Below are 15,373 nucleotides of genomic sequence, written 5' to 3'. Positions count from 1 at the left end.
AGAGGGAAGAAGAAGCTCCAGAGAGGTCAGTGGAACCAAAGCTCCTGCAGAGAGCACTTAAGTTTGAATGGGAATAAAGCACAAAGGCATCTGGTGTTAATGGACAGGAGATGGAGAAACATCTGAAATGCTGGGAGAGCTGCTCTGGCTGCATCCCTGAGCTGGATGATGGGATGGTGGTGTCACCTGCCACCAGCTCTAGATAGAAATCCGCTGCCGTGAGAGGTATCTCGGTGTGACCTAATTTAGAGCAGGTTAAAAGGAGCGAGAACACAGACATTGTGTTTGCAGAGCATCTTCCTTTCAAAAGTGCGTTGAAAGTCTGAAATGTCACCGTGCTGAAAATGTCAACCCCTTCCACGATCATCTGGAGAAATGGGACTTCAACACTTTCCTGGCAGCTGTTGGGTTTTTGGTCTTATTTTGAAGTTCTGACAGTGTTCCCTTGCTGTTTTGAAATCCCATCCATCCTCAAGCCTGGAAAATATGAACTGCTCGATTTGTATGTTTTACAGGAACTCTGCTGGAACAGGAGGGGCTGAAACCATCTCCGTGACCTTTCAGAGATTGACCGTGAATGGCAAGAAAGTGGATTGTGGTGAAGAAATGCATCATCTGCGATATATTCTGAGCAACCTGATCTAGTGGGAGATGTCCCTGCCCATGGCAGGGGGGTTGGAACTAGATGATCTTTGAGGTCCCTTCCAACCCTAACAATTCTATGATTCTGTATTTGCTCTTTTCTCCAGCCTTCGTTATCTTGTCCACAAATGTATCCCAGAAAAAAAAATATTTAAAAAACCACACTTTTCTTCATCTCTGTTGCATTCCTCACTTGTCTTCTGGCACAAAACCCCTGTGGTGAGGTGATATGTCCAGGAGGCGCTGATGGAAAAGAAAGGGCAGGGGGAGAGTGGAAGAGAATGGGGATGGAGAGGCTCAGCGGTGAATCCCCAGCAAGAACCAGTGCAAAGGATGCTGGTGATTGCAATGGGACAGAGGAGAGCTGGGGCCACACGTGGGAAATCGGTGTCCCTGCAGCATTCCCCTGCTCCTGGGAGAAAGGATGCTCGCAAAATCATCTGGAAACTTCAAATCTTGGTTCAACAATGAGCAGAGAAAAGCAAGTGGAGACAAGCGATCGCATCTGAGCCTATGGGGTGAGATGCAAACTTGACAGCCCAGGTGTTGGGGGGACACATACCAGTGCTTAGGGTAAATTTCACGGGTGGAAAGGACAAAGCCCGGGACTGGTTGCTGCCCTGCGGCAACGATGCCCCTTCCCTCCGCTCTCCTCCAGACCTGTTGAATATGTGTGTGCTGTGCCAGCCCCTATCCCTGAGGATGCTCCAAAAGCATACACTTGCACCCTCAGCCCTGTCAGGGATGCGGCCCCCGCCTGCCTACAAGAAGAAGGGATTTGGGGCTCCAAAAATCCCCAGCGAGGAGCATTATGCAGCCCCTGCAAAGAGAGGAAGGGAAATTCCTGCAAAATACACCTACAGCCCCGCGGCTGAGCAAATCCCGGGAAGGGAAAGCTCCGGAGTCGGCCGGGTACCACCGGTCGGAGCATCCCGAGTAACCCCTGCTGCAGGGGGGGCTTTTATCCCCAATCCCGCCCCTGGGGATGTTTCTGGCACCGCTGGGAGCGGGAATAGTCGGCGTCGCGGGACACGGGCGATGGTGCCGGTCTTTCCAGCCCTGCATAAGGGACGGTTTTCTCGAAAGGAAAAATGAAAAAAATAACAAAAAAAAAGAACAAAAACCCCAGAAAAATCCCGCAGTGTGGCTGTACGTGCAAACACACCCCCCTCAACAAAGCACAGCCGCACACACCGCCGTTCAGCGCAATTCTGCCGTGAATCCCCTGCAACCGCTAAATAAAGAAAGAACCAAAGAAGGAAAAAAAAAAAAAAAAAAGGGCAAAAAAACCCCCACAACCCAAACCAACGAGCAAACGCCAGAAAGTTGTGCGGCTGCCTGCGCGGAGGGGTGCGCACCAGTTGATTTTGCACCTTGCCTCGTGCCTTCGTCTGCTTTCATTTTTATTTTTAATTTATTTTCTGCGAGAGGGAACAAACAGGTAACGCAGGAGCCTGGCGGTGCCGGGGGGGGGGACGCGGCGTATTTTTTTCTTTCCTTTCTTTCCCCATCTCCTTCCCTCGCCAAGTTTCTTCCCGAGACGAAATTAGGGGAAAAAAACGAAATAAAAGGTTGCGGGGAGCTGTGGGGAGGAGAAGATGGGGAGGCAGAGTCGGCGTTGTAAACTGCTTTTATGCTTATTTTAGCGCATTTTACGCGAGGCCGGCGAGACCCCGCTATCGCTGCGCGCTGCCCCGCACCGCGGAATCTCATTTCACGAGTGAATTTCAACCCTCCGCGCTGTTCTTTAGTCCCGTTTCCCCGGCTCGGGGCGCGGAGGCACCGCGGGCGCGCAGCGCGGCGGAGCCGGGGCGGTGGTGGTTGGGATGTGTATGAGATTTTTTTTTCTTTCTCTTTTTTTTTTTTTTTTTTTGAAACTGCTGAAAAAGGTCACTGAAGGAGTTGGCTGCTAAATCAGTAAAAAAAAAAAAAAAAAAAAGCCCTAAAAAGAGAGGCAGGCATGCGCACTGCGCGGATGCCATATTGGAATGAGTCTGCCGCGAGTGCGGGCGGAGGGACGGGTCGGCTCCGCGCCGCGCAGCTCCGCGCACCGCGGGGAGCTCGCCGCTGAGGCGCGGGGGAAAAAAAAAAAAAAAGGGAAAAACAGCCAGAAAAAAAAAAAAGCCAAACTTGCCCAGGTAAGGTACCGCACCCGGCAGCCTCCCCCCTAAACCCTCCCTGGCATTTCCCTTTATTTTATGTATTGGGTTTTGCACCGCTTGGGTGGAGAGAGTCGCTTTCCCCCTTCCAAGATATATTAAAAATATTTTTTAATTTTTTTTTTTTTTTTAAGTGGAGGAAGCTGGGTGTGCAATTTTTTTATTTTTTTTAATTTTTTTTCTTCCCCCCCCACCCCACCCCATTCCAAAGGGGGAAAGCCGCGGTGGAGTTGTTGGGAAGTGTTTGCGGGAGGGTGGCGGGGCAGATGCCGGTACCTGGGATGCTCCGTGGGTGCCCGGTGGGCTGGGCACGGCGGAGTTCCCACGGGCAGGGTGCGCGGTGCCCGGGCAATTAATCGCAGTATCGCATTTTAGATGTTCTCATTTCTTTCTTTCCTTTTTTTTCCCTTTTTTTTTTCTTTTTAAAGTAATGCCTATCGCTTTAGTGCTTTCCTGATAACCGCTTGTGCGAGCTCCTTTCAAATTTACTGATGCACATCTTGGAAAGAGTTATTTTGGGGCTGCGGGTGGGTTTCTTCTTTTTTTCTTCGGTGGGGGGGGGGGAAGCCGCTGCTAAAGGCGGGGAGGAAGAAAAGAAAAGAAAGCAATCAGCTGTGCCAAAATGTGCAGCCCTGATCTATACATATTTTCCCGTAGCGCTCCCGAACTGCGGTAAATGAATATTTATAAAGCTTGTCAGTTCAACATGGCGGGTTAAGGTGTCTTTAAAAACTGAAAATAAACATTTTTTTGAGAGGAGAAAAAGAGGAGAGCCGAGGTGGCACACGTTCGGTTCAACTCTCTTTTTGTTGCTCGGAGAGGTGCGCTGGTGAATTAAAGGCGAAGGGAAGGGGATGGGATCCGGTGTCCGTCCCCCCCCCCCGCCCCTCTCCTGCAGGACTCACTGGTAGGAAAAGTATGGGGCGTTTGTGTGTGCTGGGGGGAAACCAGGAGAAGGGGCATGCAGACTTCGGAGCCCGGCCGGTTTGCCTTTGAATGCTAAAATTACAGCCATGCCACGAGGAAAAAAAAAAAAAAAGAATAAAATAAAATGCCGAGAGACACAGCGGTGATTTATTTTGCATTAACAGTAGACGTGTCGTGGGATGAGATGTCCTGTTGGAGCTGTCAAGCCTTCCCTGCTCGCCTCGGCGCGGTCAGCTGGGGCTGTGGGTTGGTTGGGTGGTGTTGGGTTTTTTTTTTTTCTGTCGTTTAGCAAAAACGCTCTGAAATTGCTACGCACGGAAATTTGGGCTGCCAGACAAGCGACTTTGCGTGCCCCAAGGAGCGTCTCTTTTTGCAGAGAGACCCTAAAAAGCCCACGAGGAGGGAGGCGAATGGCAGCTTTTGCCCAGCAAGGGGACGAGAGTTTGCGAGGAGTTTGCAGGGAGCTGTTTGTGCCCTTCCCGGCTGCTTTTTTTTTGCAGATGTGTTTTCCAGGGTAGCGGAGGAGCGAGGCAGCCTCGGAGGCAGGCAAAACTTCCTTCTTCCCGTGCGGAGAGCGCTTCGTCGCTGCTGTTTCTGGGATTGTTTCGTTGTGGTTACAAGATGTTAACTTCGGAGCATCTGTGTTTCGTAGCCGTGGGAGGCGATGGGAAGCTCCGGCATCGCAGGCTGTCAGTGTCCCGGTGGGGACGGAGGAGCCAGGGAGCATCCTGGGGGGGGGGGGGGGGGGGGGGTTGGGGGGCGAGGGGGGGGGTCGGAAAGAGCTGGTCTGCCCTTGCCTGTTTCCCTGCACCTCTTGGAGATGCTCTCCACAAACCCACCGTGCTTTTATTCAGCAGGAGCGGTTGGAGATGCTGTTTGCACACCTTGTCACGCAGGCTGAGGTTTCCCCTTCCCAAAGGGCTCTGCTCCATCTTCCCACCCCATTTCCCACCCCCCCTCCTCCAGCCCCCAGACCCTGCCAGGACCAGGCTTTGCTGCTCAGGGGTGCAGCAAACTTCCATCCCAGGATACAGTGGTGCGGAGGGGGGCAGAGGCAGAGGAGAAGATGGGGGGACGGGGGGGTGGGGAGGATTGTGATCTCTCATCAAAACAGCAGAAAACAGCGGTAATTACAAGCAGAGCAGCTTGGAAGGCGGCTGATGAGCAATGGTGGGACTTGAGTGGCAAAATCCAAGAGCCGCAGTGGAGCGGTCTCAGCCTGTGGGGTTTTTTTTTTTTTTTTGTGGGGCGGGAAGGGATGGAGCCATTGCGAAATGGGAAGCTACCTCCCCCTTCCGCCCCCCTGAAGTTTGCTGCCTCTCAGACAGGGCAGTTTTTAAAATCTGATAGTGCCCCTGGTGCCCTGGGGAAGAAAATGTTGTAGCAGAGTGACCTGGTGCCTGAGCAGAGAAGCAGCTTTGGCTGGTTTTGTGCTGTGGATGTGAGGATGGAGGGGGGCTGCGAAGGTCTGTGCTGATCCTTCTGCATCTGGGCTCTCGCCCCTCTTCCCTTGCTTCACTTTATTTTTTTTTTTATTTTTTTTTTTCCCCCTTGGCCTTGGCAGGCATCCGCTTAAAAATGGGAAAAGCAGCCTAAAATGTCTCTTTCCTTGCAAACTGTGCTCTCTGATGGGGACACCTTGCTTTGTGTTGCCTGTTTTGGGCTCTGCAACGGACACCCCACCCAAGATGGGATGACACCCTGCCACCCCCCATCCACCCGAGGCCCTTTGCCCCCTCAGCCAAAAGGGGCTGTATTTATGGGACCACTTTGCTCACCCCCACCCCATCTTTGCTGCCGTTTCCCTCAGCGGGAGCCCGGAGCCCGCGCGTACCCCTCCATCGGCGCAGGTGAGGTTGCGTCAGGGTTAGCTTTGGTGGCACCAGCAAAACCTCCTCCGAGGACTTTTTTTTTTTTTCCTGCCGTGTCAGGATTTACTGCAATTTGCTTTTCCTCCCAAGAAGCCTCTAGGTACCAAAAAATTGTGATTTCCTTTGCTGGGGGCGAAGGGGGAGCAGGTGAGGCAGGTTTTCTCCCCGGGGTTGGGAGTGTTGCCTGGGTGAGCGGGGATGGAAGTGGCTTTTTTTATTCTTCTTTTCCCTCCCCAACAGATTATTTACGGAAGGGAAGAAAATACTCTCACAAGGCTAATAACTTTAGTGCTTATAAGGGATTAGGTCCTAATAACTCCTCTGATAAGATGGAGGCTCGGTGTAATCTGTTACTAAGTGAAAATCTAAAAGCCATTTAAATAGATACAGCAAAGAGCTATCAAGAGACTAGTGCATTGTAAACAACAAGGAGATACCTTTTTACTGATTTAAGGGGGTTACGTGGGGGTGGTGGGACAGTAGATGCATTATAAGCGAGACAGTATTTCATTTATGTATTAAGAAAGCATTTACAAATATTCAACAGATGTTATAAGGACGTTGCAGAGGTGAAGAGTGTTTTCGCACAGATGTAAGAACATCTGTAGAAGAGAGCATGTAGTTATATAGCTGTGATTATGAGTGATAATTGACTGGACAGACAGTTGACGCTTTAATGAAGCATTTGTTAAAAGTTTATGGTAGTGTTACTAGAAATAGTATAAACACTGCAACCGTCAACTCTTCAGACTGGGGTTCTTTTCCCCCCACCCTTGGCTTGTTCTGTGCTGAACGTGCCGCTGGCCTATGAAATAAGTACGTGTATTTTGAGTCGTCGTTTCTGGCCTTTTGCAGCCACGGGGATGTTGGCCTGATACAACGAGAGGATGGGACATTACCTTGCTGAAGGACAGGACGTGGTAGAGAAGGTGCTGGCTTGTTTCTTTAGGGACTTCTTGCTAATTCCTGTTGGTGTGGGGTAAAGAGAGGTACAGAGAGCGTCTGAGGAGGTTCTCAAGGGTGGTGGTGGTTGAAGGAGGCGGCTGGTCCCTGACCCTGTCCAAGTGACAGAGGAGTTGTGGAAAGCTCCAAAACCTGGGACAAGTAGCCAAAACTTGAAGCAGAGGAGCCAGAGGCATGTTTCTGAAGGTGCACAGAGGAAATTAATGTGGTGACCGCAGGGGCCATGTTTTAGATGACCTGAAGGCAATAGAGGTGTCAGAGGTCTTCTATTGCTAGTCAATATGGACACACACAGAGATGATCAGCTGGTGCAACAGGGTCCTCAGTGCCGAGAATGAAATGCTGCCGCTGTTGTTAATAGTGATGCTATTTGCAAATATTGGGTTTATTCTATCATTGTAATGTGCCGCTCTCAAGGAGCGTGTTTTTTTTAGGATTAGAGCAGCCAATGGTACCTTGTAAATATTTAAATCTCATCGTTTGAAAGTGTCGATCTTTGCACGGTAGTCATCTCTGATGAAACCAGTCAAATCCATCCATAGGTTTCTGCCAGAAGATTTCTCTTTACTGTGTGTTCTGTGTCTCGGGTATGACTCCTACAGTGATTAAAAATGTTTGGGTTGCAGAACAGGAGAATGCAGAAATATCAGCAAAGACTCATACACAGACACTGACATTTAAAAAAAAAAAACAAAACTTCTGAAAAAGTTTATTTTGAGATTGGCCTTTTGCAAGACCTAAACAAAGCATTCTGGAGAGGGGCGGTTTGGAAAATGTGTTCACAGTTATTCCGTTCTTATGAATCAGAAGCATTCGCTCTAAAATTAAATAGTAATAAAAAGAAAGGGGGGAAAAAAGAAACAACAACCCAAGCAGTTCTTGACAGCTGACCGAGAGATCATTTCTGAGTAGGTGTGAGGCTTAAAAAGGGGATGTGCAGAATCTGTGCTATTTTTACTCTCACTCACGATTCTCGCTTTCATGATTAATGCTGTTAACATCGCTGGGCGGTGTGTGCAAGGGAGTCCTGTTTTCTTGGGTATAGTCCTGAGACACAGTTTGAATGTAAGTTATTGGAAAGTTTTGCCTCTATTTGTTTGGCAAGGAAAATTACTTGCCGCCTCTAAAATCCAGGAGGTGACATTATCCTTGCCCCTGCAGTGTAGGACATCAGGCAAGATGACCGTGGGCTAAGGATCCTTAAAGTCTAAGGAACCATGAGTCCCTTGCCAGGACTTTTGGGTAGAAGGCAATAGCTTTCCTGGATGCATTAAAAATATCCCTTTAAGGAAAGGACAAGAAAAAATAGTATTTAACTGTTTGTTGGAAGGCGTTTTGAGCAAGGTGCAGGTGTAAGACCAGACTCAACGATGCACCATTGCGTGGGTGATAGTGGGGCTGGTTAAACCTGGATGTCGTGGAGCAGCTCACGTGTTCATCATGGCATCTCTTAGAGGCCACTTTGGAACAAAATGGAATCTAATTTGTCTTTTCTTAGGGAAGCGGGGTGGAATTGACACCACAAATATGACTTGCAGGACTCTGAATTAAAATGTCGTCTGGAATTTGGTTCTGGATGGACCTTGGCAGGAGTCTGCTGGCTGCCCTCACGTGCCCGTGGTGAAGGGAAGGGTCCTCCTCTTCCTGCTGTTGTACCAAGGGGTGGCAGGAGATGGCTGTGAGGGCTGGATTTTTTTTTGTTTTTGGCAGATCCTGCCAGTTGGTGAAGCTGCTTCTGGATGTAAAGTGCTGAGAGGGATGTACGTGTGTGTAGGACTGAGCCCAAATGCTGATCAGCTGTGCTGCTTAAATGAACCAAACGGTGCCAAGACCTAAAATGTCATTTTTCCTAAAAAGTGTTGGAATCAGATGGCAGATGTTTCCTGGATTCCGGTTTGCATCTTTTATTTTTTTTTTTTTTTTTTTTCTGGAAAACAGCTCCGACTGCTGCAAAGCACCACACCATAGAAGGCAGAACTGATTGCCCCAGGCGATGGGAGTTTTGGCTGATGAGGGACTTCTGAATTGGGCCTCAAATTAAGTCCATGAAAACAGTGTTTTGTGTTTGCCGCTGGGTGACTTCTATCTTGGCTGATCAGTCCCATTCAGGGGGTCTGACGGATTTTTTTTTTTTTGATCCACGTGGCTGGTGTTTGGCGATGATAAGCATCAACTGAGATGTTTCAGGATGATAAGCAGCTGTGCGTGTTCAAGTTATGCATCGAAAAGGCTTCCTCAGTTCGTCTCTGTTTCAAACACAGAGGCGGGAGAAGACAGGGCATTGCAGATGGTGGATATTGCTCCTGCGCTTCTTCCCTGCAGCTCTTTTGCCTGTTGCAAAGGGCATTGGGGATATTGATTCGTTCTTCTTCATGGCCCTGATTCAGATCAGAGCTTTAGAAGATGCCTAATGTTGAATGTGATGCATTCCCAAAGTAGTTGGTGTATGTTTGGTCCTTAGCATGGGCAGAAGCAAGGGCTACGAAGGTGATGAAGGGACTGGAGCATCTCTTGTACGAGGAAAGACTGAGAGTCCTGGGTCTGTTTAGCCAGGAGAAGAGAAGACTGAGAGGGGGATCTTATCAAATGCTGATCAGTATCTAAAGGGCAGGTGTGAAGAGGATGGGGCCACATTCTTTTCAGTGATGCCCAGTGACAGGACAAGGGGCAATGGGCACAAATTGGAACACAGGAAATTTTGTCTCAGCATGAGGAAGAACTTTCCTTTGAGGGTGGCAGAGCCCTGGCACAGGCTGCCCAGAGAGGTGGTGGAGTCTCCTTCTCTGGAGATCTTCCAAACCTGGTTGGATGCATTCTGGTCCAACCTGCTCTGGGTGACCCTGCTTTGGCAGGGGGTTGGACGGGATGGTCTCTGAAGGTCCCTTCCAGTCCCTGACGTTCTGTGAAGTGCTTTACCGAAGTGGGGCTACATCATGGAAGTTGCCTGTTGAGTCAGGGAGAAGGCGACAGACACCTAGTAGGTGACGGAACAGCTGGAAACGAGAAAGATTAGTACATGGAGACCTCCATCTCCCTGGCCTGGCACCTTGGGCTGACATTTATATCTACAGAAAGAGGATGTAAAATGTCAGTGCTGTGGCGGGGGGGGGGGGGGGCATTTTACAGCTGCTTGGAGTGAGCATCAGTAATGCCAATGCAGGGCAGGGGAGAGGCAGCTGCTCACCTTGCCTGGCTCTTCGTGGGGCCAGATCCTGCTGTTGGCGTCCAAATTTGGGAGCCTTCCCCGCCAGCTGACGTGGGAACCAGGGACAGGATCGTGCCATGCACATGTGCTGTGTGGGATGCTGAAGGCGTCCAGGGTTGGCAGGGACGGTGGCAGGGGTACAGGTGTGGCAGCAAAGCCGTATAACCCTTGGTTATGGAACATCCAGCTCATTTGGGAGAAGGGGAATTTAATGAAAAAGTGCTTTCAATTTTAGAGGTTTCATCTAGTCCTCAGTGAAGTCTGTGGCAGGCTTTTGCTTTAAGTCCAGCTCTGGGTCCTTATGCTATATTTACGCATAGGGCAGCTAAAAGTGGAATGTGTACCTCAGTCAGACATCTGTGTGCTTGCCTGTCATCTGTCTCTCTTTTTTTTTTTTTTTTTTTTTTTTCTTTTTCCTGCCTAATACTGCAGGGCTTTTCACTGTAAACAAGTTAGTTTCTCTAATTAGGTTTGTTTTACTTTCTGTTATCTTATCTTACTGCTATTTATCTCTGTGCGTATCCTGGACTCCGTGGTGTGCCAGGTAGGGAGGATGAGAAAATTGCTTTGCGAAACAGGTTTGTCTCTGTCCACATAAAAAGCGTGAGGCGTTAGGCACCAGTGCTAGAAGAGAGGAGAGCAAGGACCTGCTGAGTTACAGAGGACTGTCACCACCTCATATAATCCCTTCTCCACCATGTGTCTTCAGAGAAGTTTGGTTCCTGTCCTTCTTCCCTTTCAGGGTGGACAACTGGGACACTCCCCGCTCTGATGGTCCTTCTAATTTTCCATTTTTGCGTGGCTTCCCTTCAGGCTTAGTCATTTATTTTCTGTGCTGCTGCACAAAAGATACTGATGCTTGACCTCAAGAGCACAACAATCAGCCCTATTGAGCGGCTGGAGCAGGAGCGCTGGAAGGGACCTCCATGGCTTGTATAGACCATCTCTTACCCCAGGGCAGGATTAACTGTACCAAGATCTGTCTCTGTACAGATCAGCCATCCCAACCCCTCTAAAAGCTGAGTCTCTGTGCCTTTCCCACAGTCTGATCCACTTCAACAGATCCAGTATGTATTTCCTATTTTCTTTCTTGTGCCCAAATCAAGTGCCTCCTCCTGCAGTTTAAACCCAAGACTTCCCCTTCAATCCACCAAGAACATGGAAAACAGATTATACGCTTTCTCCATTCAGCTTTTTTTAATGTATTTGAATATTGTGAACATTCCTGCTTCTCCAGATTAGATGGGATTTGTTTCTTCCACCCCAGAGTACATCTGAAGTAATACAGCGCTGTTCAAAACAGTAATTTGCCCCTAATAAAATCCTGTGGGGCATTCGATATGAAGGAGAAATTGTCACTTGATATAAGTGAAAACATTTGGTGAGGGAAGCTCTCAAATAAATAATTAAAAAAAAAAAAAAAAAAAAGACAGGAATTTGGAGGAAGCGATCCTTAAAAGGTTTCCAACTGGTACTTTGTCTGAGAAGAGAGACAGGCTCTTTCTCTAGGAGGTGAAAGCTGTTCCTTGATGTGTTCAATAGCCCTTCCAAATGAGCCTCCATTTGCATTGTGTGGATGCTCAGGGGGTGTAAATATTGTGGCAGGCTGCCACTAGCAATCCTGCGTGAAGTATGGTTTTATTTAGGGACCTCTGCCTGGAGGAGCAGATTCCTTTCTCAGCCCCAGTGTTAGTCCTGTGCATCCTCCTGCTAAACGCAATGGGACGATTTGCAGCATTGGCCGTGAAGTAGCTTTTTGGGGAGCTGGAGACTGCATTTATTGCCTCGCATTGCCTGCACGCTCTTGGAGCTGGTCTCTGCGCGTTGAAAAAAGCTCACCTGCATTGCTCAAAACAAGGGATGGAGATCCAGACTTTTTGACTCGGAAGGGAACGCTGTTGACTTGGCTTGAGCTGTAAAATGGTTGTGTGTGTTGCGATTTGCAGCGTGACCGTTGAGAAGACTGTTTTCAGTGTTTACTGGGGCTGGGATCCACTGGGACATGGGTATCTCCAGGTTAGCAGGCAGTGGGGGCAACCAGAAGGGCCGCAGGAGCGCAGTGTTGGGTCAGACCCTCCTGATGAAGGTCAGAGTCCCAAAGTGGAAAGGAGATGCCATAGAGAAGAGTACTTGAAGGTGGGCAGGATATCAACTTGGTATTTTTTTTCCCCTGATTTTTGGGTGATGCCTGTTCTCGTATTGTGTCCCGTGGGTGAGAAGATGCCTTGGTGGGTCACCTGAGGAGGGGAGAGCATGATTCAAGATCAGTCTTGTGGTGGCCAACTCGTATGCTTCCTAGACCTAGTCCTAGGGGGCTGAATCCCCCTTTGCCCTGCTCCACATACGGGGCTAGTGTCGTATAGCATCCGAGAAACTCACTTCTGTTTGTTTTCTGGCAAACTTGGATGTCTAAAATCTTAAATGTAAAATCTTCACAGGTGCTGCACCAGGACAGCTACCCCCTAAGGTTTGTTCATCTCATCCGAGTTTTGGGTGTTTGACTTAAACCACACAAATCTCCCTTTGGAGATGGTTTCTCTCAGCTGCAAATTATTGACTAGGTGAGACATCCCACCTGAGACGGGCAGGATTGGTGGGCATCGTTTCTTGTAGTGCTATTTCATGGGGAGGTGCTGGAAAAACCCCAAGGTGAAGTCAACAATAGTGTCAGGACCTGGTCCTGTATCACTTGTGTCCTACCTAGGCTTTTGCTCCATCTGCTCAGGCCTAGGTGCCCTCATTTTACCTGGTGAGTATTAGGTGTCGGCTATATAATGTCCCCCACCCTTACCATTTGGCCAGGTGGGGGACATTAGCGGGGACATAAAAAAATAATGTGTTCTAGAAGTAGGATGGGAGAGGAGGTAACTGGGGTGACCATCTCATCTCTGGGATTGGGTTGAGGCAGGGCAGGTCTCAGCACAGTCCTGTCCTGCTTCCTGAGACCCTCAGCACTCATTGCTGCAGTTTCCTAATTGCTCAGGCAGGTGGATCTGGTCTCATTTTTTTCAAAATGGTTTCCTTGATCGCTTTGCAGTGGCTTTTTCACTCATGGTTCTTCAGAAGGCTTGAAGATCGTAAAGTCTACATGAGATTGGGGAAATCGGCTGAGGGGGGACCTTATCAACACTTATAAATACTTAAAGGGTGGATGTCAGGAGGATGGGGCCAGGCTCTTTTCAGTGGTGCCTGGGGACAGGACAAGAGGTAATGGGCACAAACTTGAACGTAGGAAGTTCCACCTAAACATGAGGAGGAACTTCTTTACTTTAAGGGTGGCAGAGCCCTGGCACAGGCTGCCCAGAGAGGTGGTGGAGTCTCCGTCTCTGGACACATTCCAAACCCACCTGGACGCGTTCCTGTGCAACCTGCTCTGGGTGACCCTGCTCTGGCAGGGGGTTGGACTAGATGATCTCCAGAGGTCCCTTCCAACCCTATGATTCTATGAAATCGCACGTGGTGGTGCCTGGCTTTGAGGAGACTGGGTGAAATCAGCAGATGCATTCACCAGGAAAGTCCGCTGGCAGCCCTTACTGCAGCCCTGCTGCACTCATCAAGCGGCTCCTTATTGAGAGGTGAGACCATCTCAAGTCAATGAATGTCACTGGATATTGGAGGCAGGGGCTGGATCTTTGGGAAAGCAGTGGGATTTGCACTTCTCCACCACCCAGGACTCAGCAATACATTGTCACAACTGATGCACTCTCCAAGCGGGAGGTTTCAAGGATTTAAGATCTTTTTTGCATCCTCTGTTCCAGCAGCCTGCCTTTTTTATGTCAATCCCAATTAAGAAAGCATGTATTGGAGGGAGAACGTAAGTTTTTCAGGGCTAACTCTGGGAGAGAGCCGTAGGGTGCTGGGTTTGTGTGTGTGGGTAGGGGACCTCTCCCTACAGGAGCTTGCTCCAGAGGGAGGAAAAACAGGGTGGAGTCGACAGGAGATGAGAAATACGAAATGGTGCGGGGAAGCCAAGGCCAGCGCTTCTACGAAGAGCCAATATTGATAGAGATGACAAGGCAGTGTGTTTGAGATAATTGTGTGGCTGAGACTGACAGCCGTGGGAAGAAGGAAATAAAAGAGACTTTTTTAATATTGGCTTTTTTTTTTTTCTTTTTTCTTTTTTTTTTTTTTCCTGCCTGTGAATTAAGAGTCCGGATCTGAATTAAATACCAGGGGAATGGGAGCTGCATGGGGGAAGAATCAGATCAGTCTGAACCACCGCTGTGCAGAAACAATGAACGAGGGATCTGAAACCAGGGAATATCCCCCCCCACCCCCCGCCCCGCTCTTTCAGATGCATTTTGTAATATTTGTGTCCCTGCCTGGTGTAGTGTCACCTTGAGCCACTTCTGCTGTTGTTTCCCATCCCCTGGTTTGCAGGCTGGCGATGTGGCTTGTGGTCCTTAATTTGGTTCCCAGTGGACACACATCTCTTCAGATTTACAGAGAAATGGGAATACAGCGGTGTGTGCTGCTTGTGTGATGTTGGTGATTGCAGGCCAGTCAGCATGCTACTGTTAACAGTATGGCTGGGGACTCTGTTTGAAGTGTTAATTAACAGCAATTAATAAGAAGTGAAAAATTAATACCCGATGTTAGCTTTCTTTGCTAGTTAGTTATATCAACACCAAGGCTCGGAGCTATCTGGAAGCTTATGTTTGCTTAAGAGTTTGGTCTTGTTGTCACATAGTATTGGGAAAACACTTAAATGTTCTCCTACCGTAAATGGTAAACTAGTTACTCCCAAAATAAGAAGATAATCTATAGCCTCTGACAGATCCAGTTTTCTCGGGATATGGATGCTTTTGACGTGACATTTCAAAACCAAGAAGTTGTCCGTAGCTTAAGCAAAAAAAAGACTTCCATTAAAATAGAATTAAATAAGCAAAAGTGTTGATGACATTGGTGAATCTGGCTAAGAGATTCTGCGTTGTCCCCTTTTAATTGAAGTGGGCTCAAGCCCAGCCCCAGATGTGGCCACCGGGGATGGATCCGAGCCACATGGCAAACACCTCAGGCGGATTCCTGCTGTTTTTCCCATCCGTTTTCCATTTCTGATGGGAAATTCCCCGACCCAGGGGAACGGGCCTTTCTCCTGGGTCTGGTGGCAGATTTGGGGCTTGACTGCATAAGAACCAGCAAATACCGTTGTCGTCTGATTGGACACCTTCAGGTTTTTATCAGCTCATAACTGTGTCTTATCAGCATCATAGGAGCATCACAAGATTTAACTACCAAGGAGCTTATCTTTCTTCTTGGTATTATATCGTTACCCCTGAGTTCTGTTTAAGATGATTGATTTGTCTCTGTTTCTCTCTGTTCTTTGCATTATTATTATTTTTTTTTAATAGACCAAGATTAGCTTCCATCATTGTCTGATCCTAAGCAAAAATGAAACCAGCTGAATCCACCCAAGGTTTAGCTTCTGCTGACACCTCCCGTCCTCTCACGTTTAATGAGCCTGATGTGAAAACCTGATACTTAACCAATTTATTATTAATGATATTTACGGAAGTATTCTCTACCAAAGGAGAAGTGTTTTTTTTTACTTTCAGTAGACTGATTGCTTCTAGTTTCATAGTTAATTGAAACTTAATATACACTGG

General features: G+C 48.4%; 1 protein-coding gene across 1 annotated transcript in view; it reads left to right on the top strand.

Moving 5' to 3' along the window:
- The first annotated feature begins 2,622 nt into the window (after positions 1–2,622).
- Positions 2,623–15,373, top strand: part of SFMBT2 (Scm like with four mbt domains 2) — a 122,870-nt gene continuing 110,119 nt past the window's right edge. The window contains exon 1 of the mRNA XM_074573219.1: positions 2,623–2,780. The gene's annotated coding sequence lies outside the window, so the exon portion shown is untranslated. The remainder of the gene's footprint in view (positions 2,781–15,373) is intronic.

The sequence above is a fragment of the Larus michahellis genome, chromosome 1, assembly GCF_964199755.1.
Source record: "Larus michahellis chromosome 1, bLarMic1.1, whole genome shotgun sequence".
Classification (NCBI taxonomy): domain Eukaryota; kingdom Metazoa; phylum Chordata; class Aves; order Charadriiformes; family Laridae; genus Larus; species Larus michahellis.
This window is presented reverse-complemented; position numbering and strand designations above follow the sequence as displayed.